Source organism: Phyllobates terribilis, unplaced genomic scaffold (assembly GCF_046119375.1).
Source record: "Phyllobates terribilis strain yellow unplaced genomic scaffold, ASM4611937v1 Scaffold_5__5_contigs__length_657084704, whole genome shotgun sequence".
Taxonomy (NCBI): Eukaryota; Metazoa; Chordata; class Amphibia; order Anura; family Dendrobatidae; genus Phyllobates; species Phyllobates terribilis.
The window spans coordinates 234,883,444-234,889,769 of NW_027362765.1; positions in this window are offsets into that span (position 1 = coordinate 234,883,444).

A 6,326-nucleotide genomic window follows, 5' to 3' on the forward strand; every position below is an offset into this window, starting at 1 on the left:
ATGCCCACCGAACCCAGTTGCGGGCAATGGCCTTACAGGATCCTCATCTGGACTTTGCACAGTTCAAGGACAGAGCCATCCGGGTGCTCCGAGAACCGGCACCGGGTGGCGTTGTGACCCACAGGCGCCCTACTACCGCTTACCACCAGGAGGCGGCGCCCTTGTCGGCAGGGCCTGTGGGAGCTGATGCGCAGGCTTTGAACAATGACCCGGCTACAGACCTGCACCATCAGGTCCAAGAGCTAGCTAAAAGCGTTGCTGCGCTAACCCGAACTGTGCAGTCGTTACAGGTTTCTGCTCCAGGGAAAATCCAGCTGGCATCCGGACCGGAGGACATCCCGTGGCGTCGACCAAGGAGGACCCCACCGGCCAGAGGAAGACCCAGCGACCGATACAACGAGGATGGACAACCCATCTGCCGCCGCTGCAATCAACCCGGACATATGGCAAGGTACTGTCCTTTAAACTGGCACAACCTGGGGTAGAGGGCCAACCCCTAGGAATAAGATCACCAGGCCCATCGAACTGGCGTGACAAATATGTGGGAGGACGTCCAGTCTTGCCTGTAGTACTGGATGGCATTCCTATGAGTGCACTACTGGACACCGGGTCACAGGTCACCACCATCCCGTACGTGCTCTTCAAGCAGTACTGGAATGACTCGGATATAACCCGCTACCCTGACGACGACTTGAGTATCATCGCCAGCAATGGTCAACCCGTGCCACAGATCGGATTCAAAGAGATGACCATTAAAATCGGTAGAGTCGAACTGGCAGCACAGGGACTGATCATTGTAGATATTGACAAGCGCGAGAGTCACCCAAAGATAACGCTAGGAACTAATGTGATTGAAAATTGTCTTGCAGAGGTGATTTTCATTTTACAGCAGGTTGCCAAGAACGCCAGCTCCGGCCAGCAGCGAGTGCTCCAAAAAGAGATCCGGGCACTGATGCGGCGGCAACAGGTGGAACTCTCCGGTGGTGAGATTGGAAGCGTGAGAATGTGTGACCCTTTCCCTATTGCCATGCCCCCAAAAAGTGAAATGATGATTTGGTGCCGGGCAGCTATTGGTCTAAGAGGTAGAGACTACCAAGCAATGGTAGAACCCGTCTACTCAGACAGTAGGCCCACCATTCTGACAGCACGGGGGGTGGTTGATGTACGCCATGGGAGGGTGCCCGTTCGCATAATAAACATCGGGAAGAGAGAAGTACACCTGCCCCGGTATGCCACGCTAGCTAAATTGTTCACCATAAACCAGAATTCTGTACAGGCCGTGGAACCCTTGCCTCCATCTCAACCAGAGGAAGGTAACGGCTCTAAGAAAACAATAGAGGACTGGTGTCAGCAACTACATTTGGGTACTGACTCCACTCCCTCACACCAGAAACAGGGAGTCTATCGGGTGGTTCAAGAGTAGAGATGAGCGTTGTTCTACTCGAACTGTTCGCCAATCTCAAATTCGAGCTGTTTTGGGCGGTGTTCGAGCCGGTCGGCGAACACGAACAATTTGAGAAAAATTCGGCTGTTCGAGGTTATGTTCGATAACTGTTCGTGCACCAAAATCATAACTGGATTTTTTCTCAGTAATGATGAAAATTAATGTTAATACGCAGTTTGAGTGTACAGCGGGACGGGGGGAGGGGCAGGGGATGGATCTCTGCAGGAACAATGAAGATCTCCATTTTTTTTTCTCTTTCCCGCATTTGCAGTGGGGAGGTGCAATCTGTCAGCCTATCAGCAGCGCACACACGGAGCGAAGTGCTTTTTTTCACACAAGCAAGGGCATGTGTGATTGGCAGTGTATGTCACATGTCCTTGCCCTATAAGACCAAGCCATTTTCCCCGTCGCCACCATTTTCTCACTGCTGCAGCTGCGTGTTAGACGGCACCGCTGTTGCTGTGTGCGCTATACCTTGTTAATTTCAAGCCAATTTTCGCACAAATATACAGATAGCTTGGGAGTAGGGAATAGTTGTGATTGCAGTCCTTTTAAGGACTAGGTTACAGCATTTCCTACGACTTTTATCAAGCAGGTCTGTGCTCTTAAATAGATAGATTGTGGGAGTAAAGACTAATTGTAATTGGAGTCCTTTTCAGGACTAGGTTACATCAGTTCCTATCAGTTTTTGCCAGGCAGGTCTGTGCCAGTGCTGTGCAAGTTTTTTTCACAGCATTTGGCTGAATCTAGCAAAGCTAATCCTTTTTGGCCTATTGCAGAGTGTGTTAGTCAGTGGAGTAGCCTATCTGTGTTGCAAGATATACCACCTGTGTATAGAATACCAATTTTTTTACTGCACCTAGTGAAGTAAAATCTTTTGGGCATAGCATCATTCTATTAGTCCATCTATACTGACCTCCATCAGGTTGCAAATTAAAAATATTTTTTTTCTGCATCTAGCTCTGAAAAAATATTTGGGCTTCTAGCAGTGTGTGGGACTTGGTCTATTAGTCCATCTATACTGACCTCCATCAGGTTGCAAATTAAAAATAATTTTTTTCTTCATTTATCTCTGAAAAAATATTTGGGCTTCTAGCAGCGTGTGGGACTTGTTCTATTAGTCCATCTATACTGACCTCCATCAGGTTGCAAATTAAAAATAATTTTTTTCTGCATCTAGCTCTGAAAAAATATTTGGGCTTCTAGCAGTGTGTGGGACTTGGTGTATTAGTCCATCTATACTGACCTCCATCAGGTTGCAAATTAAAAATAATTTTTTTCTTCATTTAGCTCTGAAAAAATATTTGGGCTTCTAGCAGTGTGTGGGACTTGTTCTATTAGTCCTTCTATACTGACCTCCAGCAGGTTGCAAATTGAATATAATTTTTTTCTGCATCTAGCTCTGAAAAAATATTTGGGCTTCTAGCGGTGTGTGGGACTTGGTCTATTAGTCCATCTATACTGACCTCCATCAGGTTGCAAATTAAAAATAATTTTTTTCTGCATCTAGCTCTGAAAAAATATTTGGGCTTCTAGCAGTGTGTGGGACTTGGTCTATTAGTCCATCTATACTGACCTCCATCAGGTTGCAAATTGAATAAAAAAATTTTCTGCATCTAGCTCTGAAAAAATATTTGGGCTTCTAGCGGTGTGTGGGACTTGGTCTATTAGTCCATCTATACTGACCTCCATCAGATTGCAAATTAAAAATAATTTTTTTCTGCATCTAACCCAGCCAATAGTTTTGGCCTAATGCCACAGTTTGGCCACTCAGCTCTGCTCGGTTACCATCCATTGTTTTTTTGTGCAAACAACTCCAGAGTTGTGAATTAGTTAACCACCAAAATGAGTGGAAAAAGGCCTGCTGCTGGTGGAAAGGGGAATAGGCGTGTTGGGAAGGGGAAAAAAGGTTGTGTCCGTGGGGTAGGTGCAGAAGAAAGACCATCTTCCAGCCAAACTAAAATGTCTACTTCTTTTAGCGGACAATGTGATAAGATCCCTTTCTTACGGCCACGCCAATCGCTACAAATTCCAGATGAGGCACAAAAACAGCAGGTGCTTCAACGGATATCAAGTGCTCCTTTAAGTGGGCTCTCCTCCACATCAACTTCAACATCACAAATACTCCAGTCCTCAAAGGTGTCACCCAAATCGCACTTGCTTCCTCACAGCTCCCAAATCTCCAGCTGCCCGTCTGAGTATGAGGTAGAACAGATGGTTGAGTCTGCAGAGCTGTTTACTCATACTATAGCCTGGGAATCAGAGGTCGACTCCAGCGCTTCTGTGAATCCAGATGAGGAAATGATCTGCACTGATGCCCAGAATCTTTATGAGTCGGATCCAGGACCAGACGCAGAAGGTTCTGACCATAATGTAGACCCTCATTCCCAAACTGTAACTCCTGTTGGTGGAGACAATGAGGAAGACGATGATAAGACTCAAATACCTGATTGGAGCGACAACTTTAGTTTTTTGTCAGGGCAGGAACAGGTTGGCTCTGAGGACGACGGGTGTGATAACGCACAGGGTGATGATGATGAGGTCGGAGATCCCACTTACTGTCAACCCACAGTCAGCCAAGAGATGAGGTCAGCAGAGGAGGTGGAGGAAGATGCTAGTGACGACGAGGTCAGGTTGCGCCTTCCTGGACAGAGACGTAGTACTGGAAGCACGTCAACAACTGCATCCTCAAACACAACTCTGCCTCTCACCACAAGTCGTGGTGGCTCTTCAGGTCGCATGGGTGCTAAGCCTTGCATAGCCTGGGCATTTTTTCAGATCGATAAAGATGACCCAACTTGTGTTATCTGTAACATTTGTCAGCAAAAGCTAAGTAGAGGCCAAAAAATACATAGTTTGAGTACTTCATGCATGAACCGGCACATGGACATGAAGCATAAGTTGCAGTGGGAAGCTCAGTGTGCTACAATGCGGCCTAGCCGGCCGGGCCAACCACCGTCTGCCATATCTTGTGCATCCGCGGCCTCTTCATCCTCTGTGACTGGGGGGACAGCAGTCACACCTGTTTTGGGGCGCAGACCTGCCACCTCTTTACCCGCAACAGCCAGCGTGATTGGCAGGTCATCATTTTCTTTGGAGGTGGTAACACCAGCTGGTCTTGAGCGCTGTCCGACATCGATAGCACCACCTTTGGATCAAGGCAACCTAACATGTCCGCCTGCATCTTCCTCACAGACCGGCAGTTTGCCGGGGACACCCTTATCAACCCCGTCTAAGCACAATAGCCAGCCCTCGGTCCCTTAGATGTGGACAAGTAAAAGACCATTTCCTCCTAGCCATGAGAAAGCTAAGAGGTTGAATTTCACCATCTGCAAGCTCTTGGCTACAGAAATGCTGCCTTTCCGCCTGGTGGACACAGAGGATTTTCGAGACCTTATGTCCGTCGCAGTGCCCCAGTACCAGATGCCCAGTCGGCACTACTTCTCAAAGAAAGGTGTGCCTGCGCTCCACCAGCATGTCGCACACAACATCACCGCTTCTTTGAGAAACTCTGTGTGTGACAGGGTGCATTTCACCACAGACACTTGGACGAGTAGGCATGGACAGGGGCGTTACATGTCGCTGACTGGGCACTGGGTAACTATGGTGACAGCAGGACAAGGGGCTGCTGTCCAAGTCTTGCCGTCCCCACGAGTTGTGCGTCAATCCTCTTTATGTCAAAGTTCCTCCACTGCTTCTGCCTCCTCAACCTCCTCTCGGTCTTCCACCTGCACCCAAAGCCTGTCTGGTCATGCCACAAGCTTTCTAACTGCGCAGAAGGGATCCTGCACACCTCCTTACTATGCTGGCAGTAGGGCTCAACGTCATCTGGCGGTTTTTACATTGAAATGTCTGGGAAATGTGAGTCACACAGCTGAGGAGTTGTGGTCAGCTCTGGAGAACCAATTTCATGAATGGTTGTCTCCACTGGACCTGAAACCAGGGAAGGCCGTGTGCGACAATGCTGCAAACCTGGGTGCGGCCCTTCGCCGGGGCAATGTCACACACGTGCCTTGTATGGCTCACGTGTTGAACCTGGTTGTCCAGCAATTTTTAGCCCACTATCCCAGACTAGATTGCCTTCTGCAGAGGGCACGGTCGCTGTGTGCTCACTTCCGCCGTTCGCATCCCGCAGCTCAGCGACTTACATCTCTACAGAAGTCGTTGGGCCTGCCACTTCACCGGCTAAAATGCGATGTGCCTACCCGGTGGAATTCAACTCTGCACATGTTGCAGCGACTGTGGCAGCACCGACAAGCCCTGGTGCAATACGTTCTGACGTATAGCCTGGGCCAACGAGATTCAGAGGTGGGGCAAATCACGCTGGAGGAGTGGTCTCAGATCAGGGACCTATGCACCCTTCTGCACAGTTTTGAAATGGCGACGAAGATGTTTAGTGCTGACGATGCCATTATCAGCATGACTATTCCGGTGATTTACATGCTGGAGCACATGTTAAACAGAATTCGGAGTCAGGTGGTGGCACAAGAGGAGGTGGAGGAAGTAGAGGAGGAGGAGTTGTATGCGCAAGGGCTAACATCTGCAAGGTCCAGACGGTCGGCAGCACCAAGGCGGCAGGCATGTGAGGGTGGGGGAGATGATTTTACCAGGGCGCATGGTAGCAGCCAAACTAGTGAGGAAGGTGCAGGAGCCCAGGAAGAAGTGGAGGACGAACTGATGGAAGACTCATCAGATGAGGGAGACCTTGATCACATTTCTGTTGTGCGAGGTTGGGGGGAGAGGACAGAGGAAGGAAGCATGATTGTTACCTCGCCACCAACACAACAGGGACTTGGTGCTCCTGGATGCGCAACACACATGAGTGCCTTCTTGCTGCACTACCTGCAACATGACCCTCGAATTGTGAGAATTAGAAATAATC